Source organism: Hyaena hyaena, unplaced genomic scaffold (genome assembly GCF_003009895.1).
Source record: "Hyaena hyaena isolate Hyena2069 unplaced genomic scaffold, ASM300989v1 scaffold_133, whole genome shotgun sequence".
Classification (NCBI taxonomy): Eukaryota; Metazoa; Chordata; class Mammalia; order Carnivora; family Hyaenidae; genus Hyaena; species Hyaena hyaena.
The window spans coordinates 2,363,144-2,379,033 of record NW_024080765.1 but is presented as its reverse complement, the minus strand read 5'-3'; the positions used below and the strand labels follow the sequence as shown (position 1 = coordinate 2,379,033).

At 38.1% G+C, this 15,890-nt stretch overlaps 1 protein-coding gene across 1 annotated transcript in view; it reads left to right on the top strand.

The window, feature by feature from the left end:
• The window catches only part of SUGCT (succinyl-CoA:glutarate-CoA transferase), a 737,889-nt gene that overhangs the window by 617,002 nt on the left and 104,997 nt on the right, over window positions 1-15,890 (top strand). The gene's annotated exons all lie outside the window — the stretch shown is intronic.

Sequence of the window (15,890 nt, the reverse complement as noted above, 5' to 3'; positions counted from 1 at the left end):
AATATTTGGGGTCCCCAATGATTCTTTCTCCTTATATCCGTGTTGTACTCAGGTCAGGAACACGAGGATCTCATTATACTAAGAAAAGGTACTGAACACTTAAGAGAAGGCATAATGTGGTGGGAAAAAGAATATATATATGGTCTCCTGTTGGAGAAGCATGAATATGTCACCTTTTTTTCTATTAACGATATTAAAGTCATCTCATCTCTCCAAGCTTCTTCATTTATAAAATGGAAATAATAACACCTATTTCTCTGAGCCTCTGTATGGATAAAGTGAGCCAAGGCGTGCAAATTGCCCTGTAGGTGGTAGGCAGGTGCTAATCTCTCACATTCACCCCTGTCCTTTCTTTACATTCATGCTGGCTAGGCTCTTGAACCCTGACACATCACTTAGAAAATTGTGTGCGTTCAGAGAGTCCACATAAAATTATTTGTCGTTGTGCTACGTTTTTATCCAACTGACTTTTTTCTTTATCGCACTCATTTGTTACTTTGATCCCTGAAAGAGTAGAGGGGTTGACAGTGATTCACATTTAAGTGATGATTTTTAAAAAATTAATGTTTATTTATTTTTGAGAGAGAGAGAGTATGAGCCAGGAAGGGGCTGAGAGAGAGTGAGACACAGACTCCCAAGCAGGCTCCAGCACAGAGCTGCCAGCACAGAGCCTGACGCAGGACTCAAACTCATGAGCTGTGAGATCATGATCTGAGCCAAAGCAGAGTCTTAACTGACTGAGCCACACAGGCACCCCTAAGTGATGATTTCTTGATCAATAAATGAATGTTAATAAGAAATAGGATTATTTCCATGGCTCTGAAGACAATCACGAAGTGTTCAGTAAATAAACTAGATCAGGTTATGCATCTTAGACTCAATGCCTGAATCTTTGCCTAATATCTTCAGTGTCTAGGAAGTGTACACTGAGTGTCCAGGAAGAAGAGGACTATATCCAGGAAGAAAGATGACAAAATTAAAACCTCCTGACTAATCCTCAGAACTAATCAAAACTCAATTTTCCCACTGGAAAATTGGGAGAGTCCTAAGAACAAAGGGATTATTTGGTTCTTGCTACATGAAGACCATGCACATAAGCACCCTGGTGACCACCTCTTGGAATGGTTTCTTTCACAGGGCTGGAAGGGAGCAAATGCTTTCTCTACCTCCACCAAAGTTCATAGCAACTGGTTCTGGGATAATTTCCTTAAAGGCCCCACTGCCAAAGAGGACTGGATTAAAGATAGAAGTTCTAATATTCTGACTTCAAAGTTCATAAATCAGGGCACCTGGGTGGCTCAGTCAGTTAAGCTCCCGACTTTGGCTCATGTCATGATCTCACAGTTCATGGGTTTGAGCCCCGTGTCGGGCTCTGTGCTGACAGCCAGCTCAGAGCCTGGAGCTGCTTCGGATTCTGTGTCTCCCTCTCTCTCTGACCCTCCCCTGCTCTCTCTCTCTCTCTCTCTCTCAGAAATAAATTTTAAAAAACGTAAAAAAAATTTGAAGTTCGTAAATCACCTTTATATTTCACTGGATTCTATTGTATTTCCTCTTCCAGTTAATAGTTATTATTTTTCTTCTTCCCTGGGCTAATTATTCTTGGGAAAGTTGGAGCACCAACTGAAGCCTGAGTACTGAAGTTTAGAGAAGACACCCAGAGAAATGCCAAACAATGACATCCAGAGCATGGATGATGTCAGAGGAGACGTCTGTGTCTGCCAATGTGTAGGACTGTGTGACTTGAGAAATCCTGCTGGTACAGAAGTCACTAGAAAACATGCATGCAGAGAAACATACATTGGACCAATGGCTAATATCTGTCAGCTTAGAACTTGGACCAGAGGGGCCATAACAGCACATAGGGATAGAACAAAAGTCCCGAAGCACACGCCAGCTGGGAGATTGGACTTCTGAACAAAGCTTGGATATCCAAAAGTCAGCATTCTTGGTGGGTGAGCCAGGAAAAAACAAAGCAAAACAGACAAACGTAAAACTCTACATTGAATGATGAGGGAAACGGTTGTTATTCTGGCCTGTCTGGACTTCGACTCCTGAAGGAAAGTCATAAAGAGGAAATCTCCCATGAATGTTTTAGCCACAAACCTGTTCTGCATAGAAGGCAAGAATTAATTCCACAGGGGACCCCCAAGGATACAAGCATACAATTTAATTTAATGTGGTACCATTTCAGTGGTGCCCCTGAGCGCTGGCTTGGAAGAAACAAATGCAAATTGTCTTTGGATGAAGCACAGGTGCACATAGACAAATTAAGTAGCAGATTAGACCCAGCATAAGATGGGATTCATGATCTGATGCATAGATGTGAATAAATTAATTAGAATTCACCCGGAGAGACAGAGAGAGCACATGTACAAGATGCAGAGACATATAGAGGGATCAAGTTCAACGCATGGCTAATATATGTCTAAGATAATCTAATCAGGCTTCCGGGAGAAGCTAGAGAAAATTGGCAGAGGCAATATTTGAACACGGTTAGGAATTTTCTCAGAGCTTGTGAAGACATAAGTCCTCAGATCATGAAGTACTGAAGGCAAAATAGATTACATAAAAATTACAAAACTTAAATAAAAAGCAAGTGAGGCTTCGACTAATGGCAGAAAACCCAAAACATAGAGAGGATGCTTAATCAGCCAGGCTACCTACATAGGAATGACCGTTCAGCCTGTAGCTCACTTCTTAAATGAAGCAATGAAAATCACTAGGCGATGGAGGAATATCCTCAGGATGCCAACGGAAAATAACTATCAGCGTAGAAGTGTAATACCAGTATAGCTATCATTCAGAATGAGGGCCAAATAAAGTCACTTCTAAGATAAAGACAAATAAGATTAAAAAGAAGGAGGAAAAAAGTAACAAATAAAAAATAAAACCAAAGAGGATTTACTATGAAGAGATGACTAAGGAAATTCTGGAGAACATCTTAGGTGCCTGGGTGTCTCAGTCAGTTGTGTCAGACTTCGTCTCAGGGCATGATCTCAAGTTTCTTGAGTTTGAGCCCTACATCGGGCTCTGTCACAGAGCCCACTTCATATCTTCTGTCTCCCTCTCTCTCTGCCCTTCCCCTGCTCATGCTCTCCCTCTCTCTCTCTCAAAAATAAACATTAAAAAAAATAAAAAACATCTCATTGGAAGAGGGAATATAACCACTGAAGGAAGGTCTACAAGAAAAAAGAAAAAAGTGAGTCAAAAATATGGCAAGCATGTAGTAAGCTAAAAACCCTTGACTTTGAAAGCAATATTGATATTGACTAACTTTTAATTAAAAAAAAAGAACCCAGGTGTTGCCAACAAAAACATATAACTATTGTTCCCAAACTATGTACTGAGGCACCCACAGCATCCTAGTGAAAGCACATGGGAAACAGAATTTATTAACATTTTTCTGGGGAGACATAGGAACATCTGCGGGATGCAGCATGGAATGCTGGCTCAAGGCAGTTCATGGTTTCAACACTGAATTCACTGTGTTCCTTTCGATTACATCTTATCTGTATGAAACTGAGTTTTTAGATGGATGTTTCCATGGAAAAACAAAGCAAATACCAAGCGAAGATAAATATCCAACAAGAAATAAGTGCGGAAGTACATAATTTTATTCCACGATTTGAGAAGTTGTGTAGTGCCTAACAAGTGCACACGTGCTACGAGAAAATAAAATGTGGTTATTTAAGAATGAAATAAAATTATAATTTTTTCTTTCAATTTATGTCTATTTTTTTTTCATATAGCCCCTAAGTTATTAGGGTATAAATACATGGTAAGTTGTTTTGACCTAATTATTTAATGAACAACACAAAATTCATTAATAATTACCAAAACAAAAGATTCTTCTATTTGCCTAGGGGCACTGTGAAAAAAAAAAATTAGACACTATGAATACAGGCAGAGCAGAAAGTTCAGGAACACCTGGAATATAAATTGGCATGGAGATAACTGGATAGGTATTAATCAAATTTCTATTTTGTTAAGTTAAATATGCATGTTAAAATTTGCAGAGGAAAAGATAAGCATAGATGTGTATCTTTCAAACTAGTAAACATGGAAAAAAATGAATGTGGAAAACGATATCAACCAGTCTCAAACAAGGCAAGATGAGGTTTTTTTCATAAATGAGACAACAAGAAAGCCCTAAATAAGATGTCAGAAATGAATTCAAACCTATTAATTATCCTGATTCATGTAAATGCACTAATTTCTCCAGATAAAAGACTTGCCAAGTCCTGTGATTTTCTATTTTCAAGAGATATACCTAAAACGTAAACCTTAGAAAAAGGTTGATTATAAAGGCACAAAATGGTATATGAAGACACCACAAACCAAATTAGGCTCATTGTAACTTTAGTAATGTTAGCGCAGACTTTAAAACAAAATGTGTTGCTACAGAAGTCGCTACATAATCATAACAATCTGAATGCACCAAAAAGATATAATAATTCTAAAATTGTATAGTTAGTAATGAACAATTTTAAGACAATGAATTTGAAAACAGTGGAGTGGTACAATTCCTAGAAAATATGCATTATTGAAATGGACTTAAGAAAAAGATTTCAAATGCCCTATATTGGTTAAAAGAGTAAATTGATAATGGAAACTCTTCTCACTCAAAAAACACCAGTTCCAGATAGTGTGTAGGTGAATTTCCACCAGATAAGGAAGGACGAGGTATTTCAGTATTACAGAAATGCTTTCAGAACATAGGGAAAGAAGGTTTATCCTAGCTCACCTTATGAAGCAAAGATTAATCTTGTTACTAAGATTCAGTGGGAGCAATACAAGAAAGGAAAATTGCAGATCATTCTCCATTCATGAAATAGATTCAAGAAAATGTTAAACAAAACATTTAGCAAACAAAACTCAAAATTATTTTTTCTTGAAATTTAAGATTAGTTCATTATTAGAAAATGAATGATGTTGACAGATTAATGGAGAAAAGTTATGTGATCTTAATAAATGGATAAAAAGAATTTGATAAAAGCCATCATCTATGGTCAAAAGTTCTCAACAAACTAGAAATAGATTCTTTAACCTAATACCGTGTCCCTACAATGCCTTGGTACAAACATAATGATGAAACATTAAATATACTTCCTTTAAAATTGAGAACAAGATAAAAATGTTTTCTGCTGACACTATCAATATATTGGTAGTCCTAGCCAATAATATAATATAAGAAAACAAATAAGAGGTATAAGATTTGGAAAGGAGAACCAAAACTATACTTATTCTGAGATGATATTCATTTTATAGAAAACCAATAGAATCTTGGAGCACCTGGGTGGCTCAGTCGGTTAAGCGTCTGACTTCGGCTCAGGTTATGATCTCACAGTTCAGGGCTCGAGCCCCGCGTCGGGCTCTGTGCTGACAGCTCAGAGCCTGGAGCCGCTTTGGATTCTGTGTCTCCCTCTCTCTCTGACCCTCCCTTGCTCTTGCTTTCTCTCTCTCAATAAATAAAACATTAAAAATTTTTTAAAAATGAAAACCAATAGAATCTACAAATGGGTTATTAATAAGAGTGTCTGCCACATATGATATGTTAAATGTAAAATCTTAAATTTAAATGTTAAAGTAAATCTCATTTCTATATGCTAGCAATAAACAGCAAGTTTTATTTTTAAAAAAGTATCTGTTTTACCTTAGCAGCTAAAATGGACTGCTTTTGTAAAGCATAAATGTAATGAAAAATTGCTCAAAGGCTTTATGAGAAATGCTAACACTTAATAAAACATATTAAAAATGACCTAAAAAATGGAAATTATTAAGTTAAATGTTTAATAGGTATTAAGATAATATTATAATGAGGTTATTTCTGCCCAGCAGGGTTTTCCTGGCACCGGACAAGTTGACTTTAAAATTTATAGAGAAGAGCAAAGGGCCAAGAATCCTTGAAGACAAAGAACAAGGCAGGGGTGTGGTGGGGATCGGGCCAAATGAAACACTGACAGTTAGGATGAGAGACAGTGATCCAGTCAATGTGATATTGGCCATGAGGTAGACAAATACCCAGAGGACGGAACAGAGAGCCCAGCAGCAACCCCAACATGTAGAGAAATGACCTACAGCAAAGCTGCTATTGCAGACTCACGAGGAAAGGAGGAACCAGTCGACTACTCAGAATTTTTCTAGGGTCCAAGTGAAACTAAATCCCTTTTCACATCGTACACAAAATTCAACTGCAGTTTCTCGAAAAGCAAAATATGGAAGACCGAAGTTTAAAAAAAATTATAAAACTTTATTTTGAGGTAATGATAGACTTTCATGCAGTTGTAAGAAATAGTACAGAGCCCTCTGGTACCCTTTGTCCAGCTCCCCCATGGTAACATCTTCCAAACTATCTCACGGCATCACAGCCAGGAGAGTAACATTGACACAGTCAAAACACAGACAGCTCCATCTCAAAATCACTCCTGCTGCCCTTTACAGCCACACACACTTAGTGCTTCTCAATGCCCACCTCTCCTGCATCCTCTACTGCTAGTCTGTTGTCTGTTTCTGAAATTTCATCACTACAAGAATGCTATGTAAATGGAATCATATACTATGTAATCCTTGTAGGACTGGCTTTTTACACTCAGTTCAATTCCATCAAGTTGCATCCAAGCTGTTATATGAATCAATAGCTTGTTCCTTTTTACTGCTTAGGAGTATTTCACAACATGGATGTACCACAGTTGGGTTAGTGACACACCAGTTGAAGGACATCTGTGTTGTTCTTGGTTTGGGGCTATTACAAAGAAAGGTGCTATGAACATTCATGTGCAGGTTTTTGTATGAGCATAACTTATCATTTATCTGGGATAAATGCTGAGGAGTGCAGTGTCTGGGTCGTATATAGCTGCAACTTTAATTTTTTAGGAAACTGTCCAACTATTTTTTAAAGTGGCTGTACCATTTAACATTCACCCCAGAAATGTATGAGTGATCCAGTTTCTGCTTACCAATATTTAATATACCTGTTTAAAACTCCAGCCATGGGTATTATCTCATTATGATTTTTACAAAAAATTTTTAATGTTTATTTATCTTTGAGAGAGAGACAGGGGTGCCTGGGTGGCTCAGTCGGTTAAGCGTCCAACTTCGGCTCAGGTCATGATTACACAGTTCGTGGGTTTGAGCCCCATGTCGGGCTCTGTGCTGACAGCTCAGAGCCTGGAGCCTGTTTCAGATCCTGCATCTCCCTCTCTCTCTGACCCTCCCCTCCTCACGCTGTCTCTCTCTCTTTCTCTCAGAAATAAATTTTAAAAAACACATTAAAAAAATTTTTTTTAATTAAAAACTAAAAAAAGAGAGAGAGACACAGTGAGTGGGGGAGGGGCAGAGAGAGAGGGAGACACAGAATGTGAAGCAGCTCCAGGCTCTGAGCTGTCAGCACAGAGCCCAACACGGGGCTCAAACTCACTAACTGTGAGACTACGACCTGAGCCAAATTTGGACACCCAACAGACTGAGCCACCTAGGTGGCCCTTTTATTATTCTTTTACCTTGCGTCTCCTTCATGGTTAATGATATTGAGTGTCTTTTCATGTGCCTATTTGACATCTGTATATCTTTGATGAAATATGTTTATGCCTTTTGCCTATTTTCTAATTGGAATTTTTTTTACTGTTAAGTCATAAGAATTACACACACACACACACACACATACAGGGATGCCTGGGTAGCCTAGTTGGTTAAGCGTCTGACGTTGGCTCAGGTCATGATTTCATGGTTCATGGGTTTGAGCCCTGCATTGGGATCTGTGCTGACTGCTCAGAAGCCTGGAGTCTGCTTCAGATTCTGTGTCTCCCTCTCTCTGCTCCTCTTCTGCTCACCCTCCTTCTCCCTCTGTTCTAAAATAAGTAAACATTTGAAAAATTAAAGAGAAAAAAAGAATTACACACACACACACAATACTTTGCCCGATGTACTGCTTGCAAATATCTCTCCCATTTTGTAGCTTTAGTTTCCATCCCTTTAACATAATCATTGCAGAGCAATATGAAAGATTTTTCCTAAGATTTCAGAGTTTTAAATTATACATTGAAGTCCATGATCCATTTAAGTTAATTTTTGTGTAAGGAATGAGATTTAGGTTGAGATTTTTCTTTTTTCTTCTGATTGTTCCAGGACTGTTTATTTAAAGGTGTATTGCTTTTGCACCTTTGCCAGAATTAGTTGGACATATTTGTGTGGATATATTTCTGAGTTCTCTATTCTGTTCCATTACCATATAATACATAGCATTTATCTAGTATACCTCAATATCAGGTAGACTGATTCCCTCTCATTTTATTCTCATTTTCAAGGTTGTTTAAGCTCTTGTAAGGTCTGTGTCTTTCCATATATATTTTTGCATGAGTTGTTTTACGTCTACAAAAAAAAATCTTTGCTGGGATTTTGGTAAGAATTGCATTAAACCCATAAATTTGAGGAGAATTGACATCTTTAGTATGTTGAGTCTTCAAATCCAAGGACATGGTATGCATCTGTATTTATTTCATTAGACTTGATTTCTCCCATGAACGTTTTGTAATTTCCAGCATACAGAGTCAGAACCTGTTTTGTTATGTTTCTATCTAAACATTTCATTTATCTTTAGCAACTGCTGGCATTGTGTTTTTCATCTTGGTTTCCTCATGTCATTGTTGGTATACAGAAATGTGGTTGCTTTTTGTGTGTTAATCTTGCATCCTGTGACCCTGAAGAAGTCATTTATTAGTTCCAGGAGTATTTTTGTACATTCACGGAAGTTTTCTATGCAGACAGTCATATCATCTGTGTGATTTCTTTCTTTTATTTGTCTTCCTTTTATTATATTTCTTTTTATATGTTTTCCTTTTATATTTATTATTTATTCCATTATTTTTTTCCCTTAAAACCTGTGTGCCTTTATGCAGATCATGCCTTTTTTCTAGATTTAGTTTCATGGCTAGGACTTCCTGTAATATGTTGAATAAGACTGGTGGCACCAAACATTCTTGCCTTGTTCTCAGTGTTAGAGCAAAATCTTTAGTTTCTCACCATTAAGTATGATGTTATCTTTAGCATTTTTGTAGACAGACTTTATTAAGCTAAGGTAATTCCTCTCAATCTTTGACTTGCTGTGAACTTTTATTATAAATGGGCAATGCTTACCATTTTTATAGGAAAATCCTGGAGACTATTTGCATCATCTAGAGTAGGCAACAACTCTTTAAATATGTCATAAAAGATACAGAACATAAAGGAAAAAAGTCAGTGAATTTAAGAATGCTGAAATTAAGAACTTCTGTTCATCAAAACACCACAAAAATGAGTGAGAAATAAAGCCATAATATTTCCAATTTATGTTCCAGTGAACGATTTATAACCAGAATACACAAAGAACTCATGAATCAATAAGAGTAGTTAATTAAGCCAATAGAAAAAATGCAAATGACTTGAACAAACATTCACTGAAGAGGAAGTAATAAGCAGGGAAAATATATTCAGTCTTCTTAGTAATCAAGGAAATACAAGTTAAAGTTTTGGTAAGATACTATTTCAAAGTGATTAGGTTGGCAAAGCCTTAAAAACACTGGTAATATCAAGTTTTGTTACCATTGTAAAACAAATGAAAATAATATTCACTACTGGTGGGAATTTTCGGTAAATCATTGAGAAAAATAATTTGCTATTACCCAACATTAAAGATACATGTACCCAATGACAGCCTTTGAGCCCTAGGTACATGCCTTAGGGTAATTGTTGCATGAAGAGGTATTTATGACACCAGTGTTTGTTGTAGTAAAATAACTGGAAACAGCGTAAGAGCAGAGTGAATTAATAAATTATGATGTATTTCTATAATGGCATAATTTACATTAATGGCCCTTGGCCACAAAATGGATGAGTCTCGAAAACAATGTTAAAGAGAAAAAGCAAATCAGAGAAGGATATATGCACAATGTCACTGATATACATCTTATAAATGGGTGAAAACAGGCACTGAATCCTTAGAGATATAAGCATATGGGATACAAAGATTTTAAAAAAGGAAGGAAGGAAATAATAAAAAAAAAATCAGGAGAGTGATTATTTGGGGATAGAAGAGGGAGGGATTGGGGCAAACTTGGAGATATCAACATTGTTTTTTGATTTTTATTTTAAAAATAAATTTTAATGGTTACTTATTTTTGAGAGAGACAGAGACAGAGAGCAAGCCAGGGAGGGGCAGAGAGAAAGGGAGACACAGAATCAGAAGCAGGCTCCAGTCTCTGAGCTGTCAGCACAGAGCTTGACACAAGGCTTGAACTCATGAACCATGAGATCATGACCTGAGCTAAAGTCAGGTGCTTAACCAACTGAGCTACTCAGGTGCTCCTGATGTAAACATTCTTAAGTTTTATTCTTAAGTACTCATTAAACTATATATATATTTATATGTTATAATACTTTCTTTTAATAACAAATATTCATGTTTTTTTAATTAGACAAAAGAGGAAAAAAAGCTGTGTCATGTGCATTAGCACCAGAGTAAGTTTGGTTGCAGCCAATTGTTTCAAAAGAAATAAGAAAAAAAAAAATGTCATCACTTAAATCTGACCTCCATTGTCTAAAGTTAGGAGTTTACTTTTTCACTGTTTTCCTTGAATTATGTGTTATTTTTGCATTTTTGTTTCAAAATAGTTGAATTAACTTTTAACATATTAGTTGTGTCTTTGACCTTGAGTTATGTAACTTTTCAAATATTAGTCAGGGCTGTTTTCTGATCAAGTTAAAACAATGAAGGGATAAAGCAGACAATGCAATAAATTAGTTTAGTGCTTTTTTGCTTTCTAAGATATGAGTACATGTTTTGGAAATGGTTTTCTGCGTTTTCCCCATGAAGAAGAATGCTGTGATTCTTGTATTCAAGTGTGGTAGATTTGCTTCCCACGTATAATGCGTGCGTCCATTGTTTCTGCTGAATTCCCACATCACCCTTTTTGGCTTCTCTTCACTGTTAATGACCATGATCCTCACGTAGCTCCTCAGCATGCCTTCTGCAATGTATTCAGACCTGTCCAGGACATCCAAGGCAGATTCAAGATACTTGGAAAGCTTTAGGAAACTGAGGCAGTTTCAGTAAGGCAACACTGGAACTTGATAAGCGAGTTCCTAAAAATAAATATATTTTGGGGACCCAGTAACATTTTCGTGTCTAGAGAAATCTAGGGATTTATTTAAGCTTAAAAGAGACAAAAACACCCTCCAATCCTGCCCCACTCCATAAGGAAATGAAACCAAAAGGAGCCACTGGCTACCTAGTTAATTCAATTTAAATAAATAAATAAATAATTAAATAAATAAATAGGGGAGCTTGGGTGACTCAGTTAAGCCTCTGACTGTTGATTACAGTTCAGGTCCTGATCTCAGGGTTCATGAGATCAATCAAGCCTTGCATCTAGCTCTGTGCTGAAAGGACAGAGCCTGGTTAGGATTCCTTCTCTCTCCCTCTTTCTCTGCCCCAGCGCAGCTCATGCATGTGTATGTGCTCCCTCTCTCAAAATAAATAAACATACATACATGCATCCATCCATACATATATACATACATTAAAGTTCAATAAACCCAGTAAAATATTAATTAGCATCTATCAAATAGTGCCAGGTAATGTTCAAGACACTGAGGATATAGCAGAGCACTAAGTAGATATTATGTAATAATAATAGTACAATGGATCCCATTTAATTCAAAAGCCTTCCTTAGAAGACTGTGAGCTTCTTGAGGGCAAGAACCTTACTTGTTTTGTGATCCAGTTTTTCCTCAGCACTTAATAATGTCTGGAACATTAAAAAGCAAAATAAAACAACAGCATGGCACATTAATAGGCATTTAATAAGCTTATTATTATTAGTCACCACTGTCAATGCGTTCAATATATGTTTGTTGCATGAACGAATGTGCCCTAAAGCCATACAGCTTGCCCTTGGTGGAGGCAGAGTTTGAACCCAGTCTACTGGTAATGCTAAACAGCTGCCATGAGTTTTGTGATGACTATATCCAAGGTGCTGTGCTCACAGTTTTACGCTCATCTCAATCCTTACAGACTCCAGAGAAACATATCTTGGCCACCTTTTTATTGAGGAGGTTTCTGGACCTCCGAGTACTTAAGTGCAGTGCCCAAGGTCACTTGCTGGGTCTGTCCCCTTCAAAATCTGAGCTAGGCTGAGGCCAAAAGCCTTCGTATTTCCATGGCCTTTGTATCTGCAGTAGCCTTGGCTACCTACAAGGGAGCATTCAGTTTATTAACTAATTGGGCTGTGTGATGCCAAGCAAGTCTTTGGGCTGATTTCCTTGCCCCAGTGAATTGACTAATTTATTTTACAGAATTGACTACATCAATCAAGCTCGTTATTTTAATGGTAAATCAAATTATGCTGGTCTTTTTTTTTTTTTTCTTTTACTAAGTCTCCAACTGGCTAAGAGGTTAAGGTCAGAGGCACCTTAATTATAGTCCAAAGTCAACCACTTCTTAGCAGTGAAACCTTGGGCAAGTCCTCAACCCCTCTAGGCTTCCATCACTTTATCAGTAGAAACGCAGATGAGAGTAACTCCTACTTGTACTTCATGAGAGGATTATATGGAGAAAGCTGTTTCCCTCCTAACACAATACCTGACCCTTAGGGAGTATTGCTGAGCAATAGCTTCTGCTATCATATTTGTCTTTGCCATTGTTAAGCTAATGTTTTACCTCCATATTATCTTTGTGCTGGGACTTCTACTGACCTATGTCCTTTAGCTTCCTTCCAAGGTAGACAAAGTTACTTGTTACTTATGGGATGTAGCTCTTTCATTGGGATGTAGCTCTTTCATTTGAAGCTTTAATTGCTATAAAATCGGCTCAGGTCTCTTATTCCCAACCCTCTCTTCTAATCATAGGCAGTTTGAATGCAAGTTCATTCATCTTTTTACGGCCAACCCCTTCCTATCATTCAGTACATGGGTGCTCTATGATGTTTGTTAAATTGAATGACTGGTCACGTCTCTATTCATCGTCTGTTCTCTGTTGCGCATCACTGTTAATGTTACGGACGGTGTCATATTGATTTTTAATATGGTCTTCACACGTATTATTTGTGTATGTCATTTAATGCCGCCACTCTGTCAGTCTCGTTTCATCTGAATATGCCTTGTCACTTCTACTCTTGACCTAGCTCTCTTGCTCTTCTCAGAGGTTTTCACCACCTAGATAGTGGGGATTGATGTTTTTTTTTTTACATTGTTTTCCTGTTAGCGTTATTTCGCAGCCTTGTTCTGCCATTCCTGCCACAGGACTTTATCAAAAGACTTTCTTCCTTTAACTTAAACTCGTATTTCACTTCAAGGTATACGTTTTCCTCCCCCCCCATCATTAATACATTAAAAAATACGTTACCATTTGTAATTACCTTTTGACTCTGTCATTAGCCTGTCAATCGCTGAAACTCTTGAAGGAGAAAGAAATACCTTATTTTAAATAGGCCTGATTCTTTGCTAAAGAAGTTAGTACACTCTCTACAATTCTATTCTTGTCAGGAATAGGCTTTTGCAATTATAAGGAAAAGAAATGATATTTAGAAGAGCTACCCAACCATGAGAGATCTAGGGAGGATAAAATAAGTGAAAGGAGGATGAAATCCACTATAGAGTTCCGGGGAAGCTTCTCGCCTCACTCAAAAATAACAAAATAGGTAACCCCCACATGCCCTGAATGGCCAGAGCGAGGCTCCGGGCGTGACACGTCCTTAAGAGAAAATGGTATTGAAGTCCCTAAAGCTGAGGTTCCCCATTCCATTGTTAGCGGTCAGAAAAGGAGACACTTTAAATCTGAATTTCTAGGTTAAGGTAAAAGAGGTTGGGGTGTCGAGGCTGGGTGAGAAAAGGAACGGGGAGCATTTAGTAACCGTTCCCAAAGAAATGTCTACAAATGTTAGTAAGCGCCAGGTCCTCCGTTTCCAGTGAAGTTGGGGGAGACAATACGCCCGAAGCGCAGCAGGAGAGATTTATGCTAAAATTCAGACAGCCGGCCTGCGTTCTGAGATTCTCGGATATGTTACTAAGCAGAGCAGGACTTGCCTCACAAAAAAGGCTGGAGAGTTTTCCAAGATTCCGAGTCATTAAGCAGGGTTTCCAGGGACAGCAGTGCCACGGCCTTGATTGTTCCCGCAGATAATCTGACCTGATTCGCAGAAGAAAGCCTATGGAATTGTATTGACTTTAGACTCTGCCTCAAAACGGGGGTAGCAACCAAGCAGGGGAATAGGTCAGATCTTTCCGAAGACGGGGGCTCAGACTAGCCCTTGTATTTCATAATCGTACAAATGCCGTAGCATTTGAAAAACCGCATTTAACCTTCCTGAGCCAAACACGAGAAGAATTTATATTTCTGCTCAACACTGAAGGACTTTCAATGCAAAGGAACCGGTAAGGCTGGATTTAAAAGTTGCACGTTGGGAATATCATGCACAGACAGTAATGTAGAGGCGAAGGAAGCACACTAAGCTGCTTTCACGAGAAACTTCAATCAACTGCTAGCTTCTGCTTCGCAGATCTGTGACATATGTCCCTTGACCTTTACCAACTACCCTTTCACGTTTGACACTTAACGTTTCCTACATGATTAAAATTCAGCGTTAATTAATTTCAACAATATCAGTTGAGTTATATTTAGCCGAGAACACTCACTTTTGTCTTCCGTGAGTAGCACTGCAGCGTTATTACAAAGAGGTAGTCACGAGGGCAACAGATACGAGAAGAGAAGAATGATTCAGTGTGCAGATAATTGTTTCGAGTGAAATTTAGCTTGGTATTTTTGTTCCTGTCCTCAGTAGAACTGAGATTTAGCACCTCGCCTTGGCATTTAGCCCCCACCCCCACATAGGAGGAGGCTGTGCTGGGCGGGTGCTGAGAACGAGCCACACCAGAGTTAAATTATAGCTCAGTTCTAACACTGGCAAGAATTTTCTCTGGCCAGCTCTTGGGTGCAAAGCTGGTGATTCCAAAAGAGAGGCAAGGCATCCCTAGAAAGGATCTCCATATGGTGTGGCATCACCCTCACTGAGGGAGGTTGACATGGTTGTTTAAAGAGCATCACCCCGAAGGTGCTGCTGACCGTTCCCGAAGAAATCGGTGCAAGCCAGAATATTTAGACACAGCACAGTTCTACCTCTAACCTTAAAACGTCACCTGTGAGGTTGTCTTATTGGTGGGTTATTCCACAGTCTGACTAAAAAGCTCACTGAAAATGGAGAGAGCCTAAGAAATGTGACCTCTTTCCCTGAGTTTTCCTTTTTTTTTTTTTTTTTAGTTTATTTATTCCATGCTCTTTTAACTCTGAGGAAAGACCATGATAAGGATATAGGTATGCAAATCTTGCTTTCACCTGAAGCTCAAAGTGCTATAGAGCCATTAGAAACTGCTACTTTTGGGGATATTAGCATGAAATCGTGGTGCGCAGGTTCGCCGTGCCACTGAAATTCTTTTGCCCTTTAGATCCATGTCCAAAGCAGGAAGAGAGAAGCTCTCCATTTGGTAGATAGTACCGAGGAAGCACAATTCATATGTGAGTCACCCATGTATGTCTCACCGAACATTCAGTAAGGGTAATAGTGAATTGAATTTTTGTGTTCTTTGAGACAGTAGTTATTAACAACAATTAAACAAAGGAAAACGACTTTGTAGCGTTTTTGTGTATGACCAAACGTTTTGCTTCCTATAATTCAACTTTCATATTCTAGAATCTAGTTCCATGTCCTCATCCCATCCTTTACCTATAGTTGGAAGGCTCTTGATCCCTAGAAGATTCTGTGTTCCTGCCCACCCCATAAGAAAAATTAAATCCAAGGATGTAGGTAGCTCTTTTCCAGTAGTCAAGCAATTCAACGTCGTCACATTTCTGCCGCTTGTGTCCC